This window comes from Lampris incognitus, chromosome 3 (assembly GCF_029633865.1).
Source record: "Lampris incognitus isolate fLamInc1 chromosome 3, fLamInc1.hap2, whole genome shotgun sequence".
In the NCBI taxonomy this organism is placed as follows: domain Eukaryota; kingdom Metazoa; phylum Chordata; class Actinopteri; order Lampriformes; family Lampridae; genus Lampris; species Lampris incognitus.
The window spans coordinates 36,503,105-36,521,090 of record NC_079213.1 but is presented as its reverse complement, the minus strand read 5'-3'; the positions used below and the strand labels follow the sequence as shown (position 1 = coordinate 36,521,090).

The 17,986-nt window shown below is 46.2% G+C and overlaps 1 pseudogene; it reads right to left on the bottom strand.

Moving 5' to 3' along the window:
* LOC130109739 (uncharacterized) overlaps nt 1–17,777 on the bottom strand; it is a 30,244-nt pseudogene extending 12,467 nt beyond the window's left edge.
* Between the last annotated feature and the right edge of the window lie 209 nt (nt 17,778–17,986).

Below are 17,986 nucleotides of genomic sequence, written 5' to 3'. Positions count from 1 at the left end.
GGTCTGGACAGTCTTCTCGGAGAGGCCGTTGCTCTGTGGGTAGTGGGGGCTTGTGGTGGTGTGTGAGAAACCCCATGTCTGTGAGAAGTTGCGGAACTCACCAGAGCTGTAGCACGGACCGTTGTCGCTGATGATAGTCTCGGGGATTCCGTGTCGAGCCATTGCTGCTTTCAGCTTCATGATGACGGCAGATGAGGTGCAGCTGTAAAGTCTCTCTAGCTCGAAGAATCTGGAGTAGTAGTCCACAGTGACTATGAAGTCCTGTGAGTTCCATGTGAATAGGTCTGTGCCTATCACTTGCCACGGCCGCTCGGGTATGGCGTGTGACATCATTGGTTCCCTTGCATTTGCGCTGCGCCGTTCTTGGCATATGCTGCAGTCTGCTACCACATCCTCGATCTGTTTCCCCATGCCAGGCCAGAACAGTAAGTCTCTTGCTTGGCATTTGCTTTTTTCCACGCCAAGGTGGCTGGCATGGATGCGCTGTATCATGTCCTTGCGAAGCTTTTGGGGGACAATGATTCTCTCACCTTTGAACAGGATACCGTCCATTTCTGAGATTTCTGCTCTGTGGTTCCAGTATTCCTGGATGCTGGGCGGGCACTTTTTCTTTGTGTCTGGCCAGCCAGTGAGTGTGGTTCGTCTGAGTGCGGTGAGCTGTGGATCTTGCGCTGTTTCCTGCTTGATTTCTGTGAGTCTTGTGTCGCTCACAGGGATGTTGCTGAGGACTGTGTGCACTTGGGCCTCCATCCCTTCCTGTAGGTCACTGTCGTGGTGTTCTATTGACTTGCGTGACAGTGTGTCGGCCACCGGTATGTCCTTACCGGGGCGGTGGATGATTTGGATGTCGTATTTTTGGAGCGCCAGGATCATCCGTTGCAGCCGGGGTGGTGCTGCTGCCATTGGCTTTTTTAGTATTGCCTCCAGAAGCTTGTGGTCTGACTCCACAATCACTTTTCGTCCGTACATGTACTCGTGGAACCTCTTGCAGCCGAAGACCACAGCGTAGAGCTCCTTCTCTATCTGTGCGTAGTTTTCTTCAGTGCTGTTGAGTGACTTGGACGCATAGGCAATTGGTTTGCCATCTTGGAGCATGACAGCCCCAAGGCCACTTTTGGATGCATCCACTTGGAGTCGCAGCTCTTTCTGTGGGTCGAAATATGAGAGTACTGGACCTGGGAGCTGTGTAATGAGATTCTTCATCTCTTGGAACGCCTTGTCGTGGACTGCATCCCACACAAACTCACTGTCCTGTTTCAGAAGCTGTCTGAGGGGTGGGTTTATCTGTGAGAGGTGTGGAGCGAATCTGGCGAGGTAGTTGATCATGCCGAGGACTGTCTCCAGCTCTGCTTTGTTCTGTGGGGGTTGCATGTCCTTGACCGCCTTCACCTTGTGTGGGTCTGGTTTGATGCCTTCGTGTGAGAGCGTGTGGCCGAAGTAGCTTACCTCGGACACGCATATGTGACACTTGTCGGGGTTGAGCCTCACTCCTCGCTCCCTTGTGCGCTTCAGCATCGCTCTGAGACGCTGGTCATGTTCCTCTTTAGTCTTGCCGAACACTAGTATGTCGTCCACTATGGCCGTCACACCGTCCAATCCTTCATATGTTTCATCCACGCGTCTCTGGAACTCGTCTTGAACGGACACGATTCCGAATGGCAGTCTGAGGAAATGATACCTGCCAAACACTGTGTTAAATGTCGTCAACATTGAGGATTCAGTGCTCAGTTTGATGGCCCAATAGCCTGACCGCGCGTCTAACACGCTAAAGTACTCAGCTCCAGCGAGCTTTGTGGTGGCATCCTCCAGCGTGGGGAGGGGGTAATGAGGTCGTTGTATCACTTTGTTAAGAGCTCTGGGGTCTAAACACACTCTAAGTTTGCCTGTCTTTGGCTTCCCATTCTGTGGGTTCTGTTACCTTACAGATTATGCCGCCTTTCTCCATGCTGTCAAGCTCGTCCCTCAGTTTGCTGCGTAGGGCGATGGGGATTCTGCGTGGCGGGCAGACGACCGGCGTTGCATCTGGTGTGACGCGGAAGGTGCACTCGTCTGGGAACTCTCCTATTCCCTGGAAAACATCTGCATACTCATCCATTATGCTCTGTGATGTGACATTGTTTTCCTCGCTCACAGCCATCACTATTTTTACCAAGTTTAGGTCACGGCATGTTTTCATTGCCATGACTGGTGGGGCGTTTGTGCCAATGACGTAAAAGTCCAGCATCATTGCATTGTCTCTGTACTTACATTTGAGTTTGCATGTGCCTTTCACGCTCAGCGCGCCTCCTCCATATTCAGTGAGTCTGTGTATTGCTGGTTTCAGTGTCACATTTTTGAACAGCGCCTGGAACAGGTTGGTGGGAATAGTATTGGCCTGTGCCCCAGTGTCTAGTTTAAACTTTACCTTCTGTGGAGGTGTGCCAATTCCAACCTCTACGTAAGCCTGCTCGTTGCTTTTTCCGTTGTTCTGTATTGAGATGCAGTCTATGTACAGCTCTGTCTGTTCTCCCACAGCGGTGCTCTCCACTGTAATGTTGTCGAAGTACAGTTCTTCCTGCTCTCTGTCAGTGGTATACTCTTCTGGGTTCTCTCCGACGGCATGTACTGTGCCGCGGTAGTACTTTGTCTGTCCCTGGGAGCTAGACTTGCATACTTTAGCAAAATGATTGAGCTTCTTGCATTTAATGCATTGTTTACCCTTAGCTGGGCAAGTGGCTTTAGCGCCGTGTAGCCCTCCACAATAGCTACACGCCCTAGCGGGGGTGCTAACGTTACCCTCCCTTTGTCTGAAGTTAGCGTTAGCTGCTTTGGGTGCGTTCAGTTTGTAAGTCTTTCTGCCTATTGCGTGCACCGTTTCATGTGTGCTGCCCTGGCCCATAAACTTTAGCTGTTGCTTTGCTAGCTCGTGTGAGCGGGGTACATCTATGGCTTTTTCTAGCGTTAGCTCAGCTCCCTGGCTAAGTAGCTTTTCTCTCACTCTGGGTGAGTTGGTGGCAAACACGATGCGGTCCCTGACCATCTCGTCGGCATTCGGGTAGCCACAGTCTTTGACTAGGAGCTTTAGCTCAGTTACAAATTGTTCGAAGGATTCACTCTCTCCCTGCATCTTTTCATGAAATTTATATCTGGCATAAATCGGGTTTGCTTTGGGGGTGATGTACTCAGTGTACTTATCGTAGTACGTTTCTAGCTTCTTGGCTTGTTCTCCGCTGAGTGTCCAAGTGTTGTGCACATCGCGCCCTTTTTCCCCTATCCAGAGCAGGAGGTAGCTGCATTTCTCCTCTTCGTTCTTCCCGCGCAGGGGGCCCTTGAACATTAGCTCCGTTGTTTGTCGAAATCGTCTCCATGCTTCAGGTAAGTTCGCCGATTCCCAGTCCATCCGTGGAGCTGGAACGCCGTACGAATCCATATTGGGTATTTAAACTCCGCTACTCTGACACCATGTAATGATCTGTGCCCTCTGGCTATGTTAACTTATAACATTAATAAAGCAAGGACGACTTCTCTCGTGCTGGGTGTTTATTCACCGACCGGATTCCGACTGACGTTGTTACGTACATCACGTGACTTTGTTGTGGCGCTACGGAAAGCCGTAAGGGACATTAGCAAATCAAATATTACTAGCAAATATTACAGCCTCCGTCTGCGTCTCTGGCTGCTCCTTCCTCTAGCGGAGCCAGAGGGGTGGCCAGGGTAGCACATGCCACCCCTGATATCTGATTAGCCACCCCAGATGCCATCGCAAAATTTTATTCGCTGGCGTCTTTTTAATATCAATGTAGCCCGTGGAATTAGATACCACACAGGACACAATTACCTCCGGGGGTTCTTGTAGCTTTAATTTTATTGTTTGAACCTTCGAATGCAGATCGTTTTACTGAGTGCATAAATCCCTGTGTCTTTCGAGCAAACAGCTCATAAATGTTCACAGATGTGGCAAGTTTAACAGAAAAGATTTTAAAAGGAAAATAAATACAACATACAACATACGGTGCAAAATACGGCAGTGGACTATGTACGTTAAACAGGGTTTAACAAAGACATGTGGAACTTCCTTGAGATCGCGCAACTTCTCACTCTGTCAGTTACCTTTAAACAGAATTAAAATGCATATAAAACCTTTACATCCCAAATACAATGGCATGGCGTGGCTTTATTCACGCCAACATTACCTTGTCGTGCCTGCAATGGCGAACAGTGGTTGACGGCTCGCGCCCAAAATTGTTTCAGTAGGCTATCTTATAAAGAATGACACACACACGAGTTGCTCAGTGCAGCCAAGTATATTCAAAGTGATGTAACATGTTCCTGAGCGCGGGTCATGTGTATCTAAGGTAAACTCGTGGATAGCCGATGGCATCGATCTATCTAGACCCGTAACATCCTCCTTTTCCAAGTATAAACACATACACATGAAGTTAGTGCAAAATAAAATTACTTTCATATACGAACAACCAATAACAGTGCAACAGCAGTAAATCTCTTCATATCCCATACCAGTGTAATAACCACAGTAGCGTATGATAACATTTCTCCTCTTTTCCCCCTCTCTCCCACATAGCAACCATCAACATTATTCAGATTACATAGTGAGTTTCAGTGGAGGTTTAGACAGCCGTCCAACCCTTGTGTAAGTGTGTCCATCCGAACGCGGAGCGCCAACAGGAGTAGATGGCGCCTTGGGCATGGACCTGATGGGGCTCGGCTCGAACACAGCCTGAGGGGTCTCAATGACAGTTTCTGTAGCTGGATCCCCGTCCGGTGTGTGTGCCGCAACGGGTTCAACAGGATCGTGCGCGGCTCGTGCAGCTGGCTCAGCCACTCTGAGATCAATCCTGTTACGACGGTACAGGGAGCCATCAATGTCCACAAGATAAGACCTCGGCGCAACCCTGCGGAGACAAGTTCCGACTCTCCAGCGGCCAGTGTTATCACCTGGCAGGGGCTTCATCCGTACGACTTCCCCAATTTCAAGTGCCGGCAATTCACGGGCAGATCTGTCATAGAAGGATTTGGCGAGTTGCTTCCTGTGGCGCAGCTTTTCAGTGACGCCCACGACAACAGCTGGTTCCAGGAGCTTGCTTGCCGCCGGGATGGACGTCTTCAACCGGTGGGACATGAGGCGTTGTGCTGGGCTGCTGCCCATGTTTTCCGTAGGTGTATTCCTCCAGTGAAGCACGGCTTTCCAGGGGTCTTCACCATCATGCGCGGCCTTACGCAGAAGATTTTTTACAATCTTCACGGCCGACTCGGCCTTGCCATTCGCTTTCGGGTGTCTGGCAGAGGAGGTCACGTGCTCAAATTCCCACTCAGAAGCGAACCGTGTGAACTGAGCTGTGAACTGAGGGCCGTTGTCTGTAATAACCTTCTCTGGCTGACCATGTCGGGCGAACTGTGCCTTACATCGCTTGATGACTGCCTCTGCAGACATGTTGGGTAGAAGCTCAATCTCCCAAAAATCGGAATAGTGGTCGACTATTAGGAGATAGTCTTTCTGTCTGAAGCTGAATAGGTCCATGCTCAAGACCTGCCATGGCCTGGTTGGTACTTCGTGAGAGAGCATGGTCTCCTTTTGCTGATTGTGGGCGTACACATTGCAGGTCGAGCAGCTGCTTACAAAGTCCTTTATCTCTGACTGCATGTTGGGCCAGTACAATGTCTCTTGAGCGTGTCGGTAGCATGCATCACCCCCTATGTGACTTGAATGTATGCGCGTCAACATTTCTGGGCGGAGTGACTTTGGGATGATGACTTTTTGCCCCCGGAACAGAACTCCGTTCTGCACACTGATTTCATCCCTGAAGGGCCAGTACTCCCTAGCGATGAGGGGCGCTTCCTCCTTTACATCTGGCCAGCCCACGAGAACAGTGTTCTTCAGTGCCTGTAAGCATTCATCTCTGTCGGTGTGTCGTCTGATCTGTTCCAGCCGCTGGTTAGTCACATTCAGGTACTCTGCCTGGTTCACGTGCTGTATGTCTTCCTGCTCTTGTTGCAGAGAGCAGATAGCGTGTCGCTGATATGCAGTCCCTCTGCCGGAGCATCCAGCCGTAGCTCTGCTGAGCGTGTCGCTTATGAACATCTCTGGGCCTGGTTTGTAGATTACCCTCAGGTCGTAGTTCTGCAGAGTCATGAGCATGCTCTGGAGTCTCTTGGGCGCATTGAGAAGTGGCTTGCTGAAAATAGAGATCAGAGGCTTATGGTCCGTCTCTGCTGTGATTGGGTCGCGGCCATACAGGTAATGGTGAAACCTCTGGCAGGCGAAGACGATACTGAGACACTCCTTCTCAATTTGTGCATAGTTTTTTTCGGTGGGGGTAAGAGCCCTCGAGGCAAATGCGATGGGCTGACCTTCCTGCATGAGACAACAACCGAGACCGCTCTGGCTGGCGTCGCTCTGGATTGCGATTGGCTTAGTTACATCATAGTAGCGCAGGACGGGCATGGCTGTCGCCAGCGCCTTAAGCTCATGAACCGCCGCCTCGTGCTTAGGCAGCCAGTGCCAGGGTGTGTCCTTGTCCAACAGGCGTCGCAACGGCTCGCAGACAGTAGATAGATGAGGCATGAACTTGGCTAAATAGTTAGCGAAGCCAATGAGACGCTGCACGCCCTTGGCATCTGTTGGGTTCGGCATGTCAATAATGGCTCTCACCTTCTCTGGATCGGGCTTCAGTCCAGCAGATGAGAGAATGTGGCCATGAAACTGCACCTGAGCCACCTTGAACTGCAACTTCTTCAGGCCGAGGCGAAGCTTGACCTCGCGGCAGCGTTCCATCAACGCCGCAAGCTTGACGTCGTGGTCGTCCCCAGCCTCCTTGTCTGTGTCCCCGCAGCCGACGACCAGGATATCGTCTGCAATGGGCTCAACGCCCTTCAGACCGGCCAGGAGCTCGTGCTGCTTGCGCTGATATACCTCGGGCGCCACCGATACTCCAAATGGTAGCTTGAGCCACCGCTTCCTCCCCCAGGGGGTCCAGAACGTGGTCATGAGGCTACTCTCATAGTCCAGTTTGCATTGCAGGAATGCATCCCGAGCGTCCACTAACGTGAAGACTCTGGCCTTGGGCAATTTATACAAAATGTCCTCCAAGGTAGGCATGATGTAGTGAGAGCGCTTTAGGGCTTTGTTCAATGGTTTAGGGTCAATGCATATTCTCAGCTTCTCCGGTTTTTTAACAATCACCATGTTGCTGATCCAATCTGTAGGATCTGTGACAGGCGCAAGGTGGCCGTCAGCCTCGTACTTGTCCAGCTGGGCTTTGACTGCTGCTTTCATTGCGATTGGGACATTGCGAGGGGCACTCTGTACTGCAGCAACACTAGGATCAAGGTCAAAATGGACCTCCCCAGGCACGGATTCCACAGGGGAGTTGAACACGTCACTGTATCTGTTGATAAGCTGTTCTTTAGTTAAGGCTCCTGGTTGTGTGTGTTCCATTTTGAGCACACCCTCTGGAATTGTGAAATGCATGAGCCCTAAGCGTTCACAGGTGGAGCCTGACAGAAGAGGATGTTGGCTGGTCCTCACTATTTCGAATGAGAGCTTGTGTGTTTGGCCTCTCACAGTACAGTCAGTCTCAAAGGTGCCCATAGAGCTCAGTGTTTCCCCCGAATACAGCTTCAGTTTGGTGTCACTCGGGCGGAGAGGTGTGTTTGGGGCCAGCCTTTTCTTGTCTTGAAAGCCCATTACATTGCAGGTGGCTCCAGAGTCCAGCTGACATTGTTGTGGCTTGTCGTGGAGTTTCAGAGTCACAAACCACTTCTTTCCTTTGGTGTGCACTGCGCCGATTGACTCAAACATGTACAGATCATCTGCATCATTACTATGCTCTGGGGGTTCTTCTGTGTATTCCACACAGTTTACCTTGCCCTCAGCATGCCCCTTTTTGCTCTTTAAGCACACTTTAGAAAAGTGATTAAGTGTCCCACATGACCTACATTGTTTCCCGAAGGCCGGGCAATGCTCTCTGCCCCTTGAATGCGAGCTGCCACAATATTTGCAATTGCCTGCATCTCCTGCTGTTCTGGGTGGATTGCTCTGTTTCCATTGGTTTTGTCTGGGTTGCCTAGCAACGGCATGCACTGCCTCCGGCTGCGGTGTTGTTGCAAACTCCATTGCTCTCATACGGATGTCAGTTTGCTCTGCTGCGCGACACATGTCAATAGCTGTGACCATGTTCAAATCCTTCTCTCTCAACAGCCTGCGCCTAACGGCCTCGCTTGCAACTCCCAGGACTATCTTATCACGGATCATTTCATCTCTCAACTGTCCATACTCACAGGTTGCTGCCCTCTCTCTCAGTCTCGTCACAAAGGTATCAAACGATTCTCCTTCCTCCTGCTTGCAACTCCCGAAAATGTACCTCTCGTATATTGTGTTTTTTGCTGGCTTGAAGTATTTCCCCAACTCTCTCAGTATGGCGTCAGGATCCCCTTGATCATCTTCTGAGAGGTTCAGATTGTGGCGGTAAGCATGCCTGCATTCACTTCCCATCACACTCCTTAGAGTAGCCGCTTGTATTTTCTTGTCCTTGCCAAGTATGCCCGTGACGAGGACGTAGTCTTCATATTCGGCCCGAAAAATGTCCCAATTGACGCTCCAATCGCCTGTGAAGCTCATCGGGGACGGTGGTGGAATATTCACGTTAGCTGCCATTGTATGTGATGCTATCGGCGCCAGTAATGCTAGCGTTAGCTCCTCTGTGACAACGTCTTCAGCAGAAGTACTTTGCTCTGAATCGGAATCCTCCGACATGTGACCTACTCAGGCCTACAAACTTAAACATGCGAGCTAGTAAAATAAGAAATAAGTTCTCCGACTTCTGGCACCATGTTTCAGTAGGCTATCTTATAAAGAATGACACACACACGAGTTGCTCAGTGCAGCCAAGTATATTCAAAGTGATGTAACATGTTCCTGAGCGCGGGTCATGTGTATCTAAGGTAAACTCGTGGATAGCCGATGGCATCGATCTATCTAGACCCGTAACAAAAATCACCGAACATCAACTCCAGTAGCGTCTAAATCAAACCATCTTGTCAAATTACCGACATACAATATTGTTTGGAATAATGTTACAGGTATATTTCACAAGATATTTACCCTTACTTACTACGGAGTTAGAGCACCGTCACACCGCAATCTTCAGGTGCTCCACACAAGAAAAAAAGAAAGAATACCCAAGATGCACTTGGATAACTTGCACGGAGTTACAATAAAAGTCCGCAACACTGCCACTTACTGGTCAAACATGCAATGACAACCAAAACTATAAAAATACACTCACAATCTGCTTCACAATTTAACTACATCAAATGACATTTTACATGGCTTGACAGTGTAACAATTACATATATTAACAGTTAAACTATACTAAATTTAAGTGGAAAATCATTTAACATATTTAACAGATTTACCACCCGGCTACATCAAGGACGAGGACAATACTTCCAGAGTTCACGCCACTATGCACAACGGGATCTATGTGAAAGAACAACACATATTGAAGTAAGTTTTAAACAAAACTTGCATTGGGTTTAGGTCATTTTGTGATATTTATGTGGGATGGTTCAGATTAGCGTCTGATTGTTTCAAAAAGGGAAATGTGCTCTAGATAAATTATAACTGGCGAAAATCTTACCTACACAGCAGCAGCATTAATGTTAGTTAGCTGTGAAGCACATTTAACCATCTGAAACAATCCATGGCTAATCTTGACCATCCGTCATAAATTTCACACAGTTTTACTGAAATATCATAAAATGTGTATTGACTGCGCTATATCAGTGTTTATTTTGTGATATTTATGTCGGATGGTTAAGACTAGTCTGAGAAATTATAGCTAGCTAGCGTTACTCAACGTGGCCTACTACAGCAGCATCAACGTTAGCTGTGGAGCATGTTTAACCATCTGAAACAATCTAAGGCTAATCTTGACCATCCCGCGTAAATATTACCCAATTTTACTGAAATATATATTATGTGTTAACTGCGCTATATCGGAGTTCATTTTGTGATTTATGTGGGATGGTTAAGATTAGTCCCTGATTATTTCAGTTGGGTAAATGTGTTCCAGAGCTAATGCCACTTTCTTATTTTTGCATAGGGTCAAAAAAAAGTCATGAAAAGAAAGGGAATTTCAGATTTCTTTATAAAAAAGAAAACATCAAACCAGGTGGTCACAGGCCCCAGCCCTTGCATAACCACCACACCCCAGAGCAGCTCCCTACCCGAGGATACGCCCATTTCACGCCGCGGCCATCTTGGATTTAAAAAAAACCAAGTGGTGGGAACTTAGCCACGCCCCCTTCTTACTTCGTTGAAAACACTGCTGGAAGCAACATGTCGTACTGCTGTGTACCATCCTGCAACTCCTATCAAAGAAGGGAAAGAGATCATTTTCAGGGACCACTGTTTTAAACCTTTGTTAAATTCAGCTGACAAGAAAATAGTGCACACAAACCTTAGCTAGATTGAAACATTTAACTTCATTTCAGTACAATCCCATTTTTTAGCCCACACCTTGAGATGAGCAATCACTATCTTAGTTTAGTAAACAATTGATGATTTGAGTTGGTAGCGAGTTCCAGTTTATTGCTACAACAGAATGACAGTTGACCCAACATATTTTAGTTTAAAATGAACCAACAGTTTTGTTAAAGTTAAAGGACAAAGAATGAAAATATTGTATTGTATTGTACAGTATAAAAATGAAATGTATCTTATTTGTTATTTTATTGTGATTAAACACCTTCTTTGAATACAGCCCTGTGTGTGTGTCTTTCCTCACTGGCACAGGAGAGGCAGAAAGTACTCAAAAAGAAAAGATCCAGCTTAGTTTTCATATTCTCCCATTCCTCCGCATCAAAGTAGATTCGCTCCAGGTGGTAGTCATCTCGGCACTTCACAAAAAAGTCACACCACATCATCCCTGTGATTCCCATTTGTCCCATCATCTGATCGTAGTAGCCATGGCAGTGTTTGAGAGCAAAAGATCCATCTGGTCTTAGAGAAAGGTACTTGCACTCCACAAAGCTGTCCACATCAGGACACTTGATTTCCAGCAGTCCCTGAAGCTGACCGGAGTCATCCACCACCTTTCGGTCAGGGGAGGCACCCAAATGTGGGGCATTGGGGTTGATGGCGAAACCGCAAGTGGAGACCGAGTGTCCAGTTACTTCCTCATACTGTATAGCTGCAACGGGCTCCAACTCAATTCCTCTCATCATGGCCTGTGTCTGCACAGTCCTCTTCGGTCTCTGCATTCTGGCTGCCAGAGTCTCGAAGTCTGCCACCCTTGAGATATTGGGGGCAGAGGGGTAAAGCAACTTCAGAATGTATACATCACAACATATGTAGTATTAGAAAGATGTTTTATTCACTACAGGGTACTGAAATTTGTTGTGAAATAAATAGCCATTGGTCCAGTCTTACCTTGAGACTATGCTCTTGAAGTCTGATGATGTCAGAAGCTGGGCGTGGACACAGTGCCAGGTCTTACTTGTGCTCTGCCCCCTTGTCTCGACCTCCAGTGCCTCAGCATCAGGGTGGGTGACAGCCATGCCACCGTAATAGATGCTCTCATTCCTGTTGAGAGCTGTGGCATAGTTTGATGGTTGTGGTGGCAGTGGAAATGGAGAGTGGGGGTCATCACTAGTGGTGGGCAGGTTAAGTGTTTGGTAGGTCAATACTGAGCCAAGGGGCAGGTCTCCATATTTAGTTTCAACCTTTTTTGCTGGGTGTCTGCTCGATGCCTGCAGTACCTTTAACATATGGCTGTTACTTCCAATGGCAGCAAGGTTCTTTTGGAGGTCAAGTGCAAATTGGTCACTTGGTAGGGGGAGTGGAACGGGGCAATATACATTGGGCCTGATGGCATCACTACTTCTTTTGTACTTATTTGGGGGCATCTTATCTGTGGGTGGCTTCAATTTGCATACTTTGAGTGTATTCACAGGTTGTGGTGTAAAGCCCAAGGCCCGAGATGGAATATGCCATGTCTGTGGCAGCGAGGTCTGCTGACTGTGGGTGGCACAGCTTTGTAACCTTTTTTGATGTAATGTGCAAGTACGTACAACAACCCTATCTGATGGTTGCAGTGGCCCTGTCCTGCTTAGCAACTGCAATGTCGACTGCCAAAGAATGTGCCTTTTGATGGAAAATCGACCTGGTAACAGAGAAAGAATCATGGATAAAATCATGAATAGGCTTTAATTATTATCCTCAAACTAAAAGCATGTTGAATGTTGACATAATGTTGTTTGGGTTAACAAGGACTTGGGAAAAAAATAGTGTGCATTTAGGAAGCACTAGATCATAGTGTTACCAAACATCATGGAAGTGTTCTCCTGAAGGTATGTCTGAACTTTGCCTGGCTACTAACCAACTACCTGCACATGGTAAGGCGGCTCATTCTTCCTCATTGAGCGATATGCCCTCGCCCTGACAGCAATGCCTGTCTCACTCGGCCTGACTGTAAAATCGTATGACAGCACAAAAGGTTAGCAAGTTTATCAACAAATACAGTGTACCTTAACTTAGTAACTTAACAAGCTACAGCTGAAAGTGTTGGATCGGAAGGTGTCACATCGGCTATCCTGATAACGTTGTCAACACAACCATAACAAACGCTAGCTAGGCTAGCTAGCTAGCTAGCTAACTTACCTTCAATATCAAAGATGTAGCCCTCTATCCAATTGCTATACCCTTTTAGCAGTACATCCCTTGGGATCCGACGCCCCTTCTCTGCCCATTTTTCGATGTCATTTGTGGTAAATGACGGTAGGTGCTCGAGGTTGGTAGTCCAAACCATGTTTGCTACTGGCCCCGGCTGCATTGATTTCCGATTGAGTAAGAAGGGGGGCGTGGCTAAATTCCCACCACTTGGTTTTTTTTTAATCCAAGATGGCCGCGGCGTGAAATGGGCGTATCGTAATGCTGAGAGTTAGTGTGGTCAGGCTTCACAGGCCCAGGAGCGTAGTCCTCCACCATCAGGTCAGAGCATCTACCAGACAGCCAGTCACATGCCCAGTTCAGAATTAAAGTTTAGTTTCAACTAGCAAAAATAGCTGATTTTTGTCAGATTGAGCCTCACTTTACTATGTTGATTCTTGTGTTTTTGTTTTAATGGCTGTGGCATTTGTATTGTGATTATACACTGATGGTTCTTGTGTTAATGATGACACAGAGACCTCTGCTTCTGAGGGAGACATCGAGCACTTTCCAAGTGCAACTGCATCAAGGAGTGCTGTTCTGGGAGGACCCAATGGTAGGCCTCTACTTTAAATCTACAACTTTTAGTTGGCAGCTGTTGGTATGCAATCTTGTTGATTCTTCAATTACACATTTCCATAGAGCTTTGACACATTGTTTAATGTGTATTCCAGACATATCAAGATCCAGAGACGAGGGTCCTGTACAACCATCTTTGAAGTCATTTCCTAGGACGCAGCATGGTACAAGGAAGAGGGGTTTTAACAGCTCTTGGTACATAGAAAATCCGTGGGTTGAATATTCTGTTAGTCGAGATTCAACCTATTGTTTTGCCTGTAGGCATTTTTCGCTGCCAAATACACCTCAGTCTGCCTTCACATCAAACTCAGGCTTTTGTAACTGGAAAAAGGCACTGTTCAAAGATTCTGGTTTTAATCTACATTCTAAGGCAGAGCATCATATTAATGCAATGTATGCATGGAATCAACATAAAAGGGCCAGAGAAAGCAGCTCCTCAATCATGGATAGCATAAATGAGGACCGTAAAAAGAAAGTTGAGGAAAAATGTACTTACATGAAAACTATTGCAGATGTGCTCCTATTAACTGCCACTCAAAATATAGCACAGAGAGGTCATCGAAAGTCTGATGATGACTCTCACAACAAGGACAATTTTTTTACAATCTTAGAAGAAATAGCAAAGCATGACCCTCTCGTAGAGAAGAGGATGAATGAAACTGGCAATGCCAAGTACACAAGCCACCTAAGACAAAACGAAGTTCTTAAGACATTAGCTGAGATGGTACAAAGTGAAATAATGAGAGAAGTGAAATCAAGTGAAGTGTTCAGTGTAATTGCAGATGAAACAAAAGATTTGAAGAAAAAGGAACAAATGTCTTTAGTTGTGAGATACTATTACAACGGGACCATCCACGAGAGCTTTTTACAATTTAAGTCCAATGAAAGCTTAGATGCTGCAATTCTCTCAAAAAATATTATTGATTGCCTTGAACAACATGGACTAGACTACAGAAATAATCTTATGGGGCAAGGGTATGATGGTGTTTCGGTCATGAGTGGCAAACATTCTGGTGTGGCTGCATGGATCAAAAGTAGTGCAAGGTTTGCTTTTTATGTGCACTGTAATGCCCATTGTTTGAACTTAGTTCTTGTTGACTGTAAAATCTGTGCCAGAGGCAGTTAACTTTTTTCTCTTCTGCAGAAGCTTTATGATTTTCTATCTGGGTCATATGTGCATCTCAAGTGGCTTGCTGTTCAGAAAGAGCTGTATCCTCAGCAGCATTCCAGGGAACTACAAAGACTAACTGATACTAGGTGGGCATGCAGATACATGGCATGCCGCAATCTGAGGGACAGGCTTCCAGCAGTTCCAAGACTGCTACAGGTTATTGCACTTGAAAATAGTGGCGATAGATCAGTGGAGCCAAAGGTCCTTCTTTGTCAGATAGATTTACACTTCATAGGGCTTTTAGTTACCTTTTGTAAAGTACTAGGCGATGCCAAATGTCTTTCTGACATACTCCAATCCAGCTCTCTTGACCTAGCAAGGGCTGTGGATCTAGCAGATGCCCTGAAAGACACATTACATGACTGCAGAAGTGAGGGTTACTTTGGGGACTTGTGGAAAGAGGTCAAAGAGATTGCAGGTCACTGCAAAATAAGGGTTCAAGCAGTGTGTAAGAAACAGCCTACTACAAGCTCAAGATTCCACGACTCATTTATGATGAGTACTGTAGGGCAGAAAAATAGTGACCAAAGGCATGATGAGAGCTTCCAAAGGAGTATCTTTTATCAGGTGGTTGACTGTGTCACAGCTGAGCTGCAGAGGCGTTTTTCAAAGAAGAATTGTGAGATAATGCAAGGGGTCCCGTCTCTCAACCCAAAGAGTACAACATTCTTGAGTGAGGAGCCTCTGTTTGCCTTTGCTCAGACTTTTGAGTCACATTTAGAGGACTTCAAATACGAGGTTCATCACCCCAAGTGGCTTCTTGAAAGAGGAGAGAAAAGTGGAATGGACAGACTGTCTACACTCCTTGACTTTGTTGTGTTTCTAGAACCATACAAAGAGATCTGTAAAGAGCTATTTCGACTTTGTAAGACTTCTGTTGTTATACCAGTCAGCAGTGCTTCCTGCGAGAGAAACTTCTCAGCTTTAAAACTGATTAAAACCCACCTTAGGACAACAATGGCTGATGACAGGTTAAGTCACCTCGGAATTCTCAGTGTTGAATCAAGGAGGGCAAGCTCCCAAATGAACCGCAGAATTATGCTGTTTTAAATACCTATGAAAATTTGGCACTTTGGCGGTCCCCTCTGGTCATAAAACCTGCACTGTGTAGTCCTACTAGCTAGTACACTCTAAAATGATGGCCTAGAAAAGTCAATATATAATATGTATGAGCATAAACAGGATACCAGCAAAGAAAATTGATAATATAATCTCAATATGAAATTTTTGTTTGGTCCATTATGCCTATGTTACAGTGGTAATTAGCTTTGTATTTCATATTATTGGAAAGCCTGTTTGTCAACCTTTACAATGATGTTCAGCTTGTAAGGATCGTGCATATGTGGAATGAGCAGCACAGCTGTTAATGTGGGTAGCACTCTGTCAATGCTTAGCAGTGTATTCTACAGTTGATATCTTTTTTATTGGATTGGTTTTAATCAGTAACAAGGATCAAACAAGACATATTTCCAATCTTACACTTTATTCATTTAATACCATCGGGAGCCTCAACAGCAGATGGAAGATCCATATGCTGCCACAACAGCCTAGCACCTCCTCCTCATGCTGGTCACCAACCTGGTCACACATTGCTGCGGGATGGCATTCCATTCCTCAACCAGGATTCTTTGCAGGTCAGCAAGCGTGATTGTGTTGGTCACTTTAACATGGACAGGATGTCCAAGCTGATCCCAGTGTGTTTAATTGGGTTAAGGTGTAGACTATTGTGACCAGGTTGGTGACCAGCATGAGGAGGAGGTGCCAGGCTGTTATCGCTGTGTATAGATCTTCCACTCAAAAATTATAATTGATTGCTTTGAAAAACATAGTCTTGACTACAGATATAATCTTGTGGGGCAAGAGCTCTATCCTCAGCAGCAGCCCAAAGATGAACTGATGTTAGGTGGGCATGCAGATACATGGCTCATTGCACATATGCATGATCCTTACAAGTTAGACATCATTGTAAAGGTTAACAAACGGGTCTCTCAAAAATGATCATCAATTGCCTTGTAAAACATGGTCTGGACTCAGAGATAATCTCAAGGCTATGATGTGAGCACTGATATTAGGCAAAATTTGTGTTTTATATGCACTGCTATGGACATTGTTTGATTTTTTTTCTCGTCAATGCTGTAAAATATTTTTTGCCTCCTGCAGAAGCTTTATAACTTGTACCTTTGTATAACTAATAGCAAAGAAAAGTTTATTTCCAGTCCATTTCTGTTTAAATATTTTGTCCATGCTTATCTTGTGTTTTCAGTCAGACAGACAAAAACATTGTTGACTTAACAAGTTAGTCATACCTGGTATGTCAAAGCACTTTCATAAATAAACTGTAAAGTGTCACACACAAATCAATTGTTATCTTATCTCACTGATGCCTGAGCTTTATTTTCTGAAAATATTTTGGATGTTCAAGACATAGACCCAGATTGTGTATCCATGAAAACTGTGACCCTAGTCTCTCCAGTACAGTATGCGAGTACAGTACTGTGTGTGAAAGTGAGAGAGAGAGAGAGAGAGAGAGAGAGAGAGAGAGAGAGAGAGAGAGAGAGAGAGAGAGAGAGAGAGAGAGACAGACAGACAGACAGACAGACAGACAGACAGACAGACAGACAGACAGACAGACAGACAGAGAGAGAGAGAGAGACAGTCAGACAGAGAGACAGAGACAGAGACAGAGACACACAGAGAGAGAGAGAGAGAGAGAGAGAGAGAGAGAGAGAGAGAGAGAGAGAGAGAGAGAGAGAGAGAGAGAGAGAGAGAGAGAGAGAGAGAGAGAGAGAGAGAGAGAGAGAGAGAGAGAGAGAGAGAGAGAGAGAGAGAGAGAGAGAGAGAGAGAGAGAGAGAGAAGAGAGGAAGAAATTGAACTGCGGTTCCAAGGTGGAGACGCTGTCTATGGATAGTTGTCTTCATGTGAGGATGTGCTGAAACTGATGTACTGCTGCCATTCTTGGCCAGGTATCTCTTGAAAAAGAGATTTTAATCTCAATGGGACTAACCTGGTTAAATAAAGGTAAATGATAGCATGTTTATTCATTCATACACCTCTAATCAGCAGTAATGGCATTAATGCTTCTAAGACGCCAGGTTAGTGTTAGCCTACACATTAATTTTCTGTCATGATATCCTGGACCCCCCCGAATAACCTAGACCACCCCATGTAAAAAACTCTAGTTCCGCCATTGGTTCCTTCTCGTCCTGCTTCTTCTCGTCCTGCTCTGTCTCGCCCTGCTGTTGCTGTTTCTTCTCGTCATACATCCAACCGGGCCTGCTACTGTTGTGGATCTGATCGACATCTTGCAAACGACCCATCCTACCCCGCTGCCTCCGCTCAGTGTAAGCATTGCAACAAGACTGGACATTTTGTGCGGGTGTGTCGGTCTTCGCGAACACGCTGTGTGCACGACATGGACTTGCCTGAAGTTCACATTCTCTACTTGCATGAACACGCAGCGTCTGACAAAATCCTTTGCACGGTTACCATTAAGACTGCTACAGTGCCTGTGGAACTGGCGGTGGAT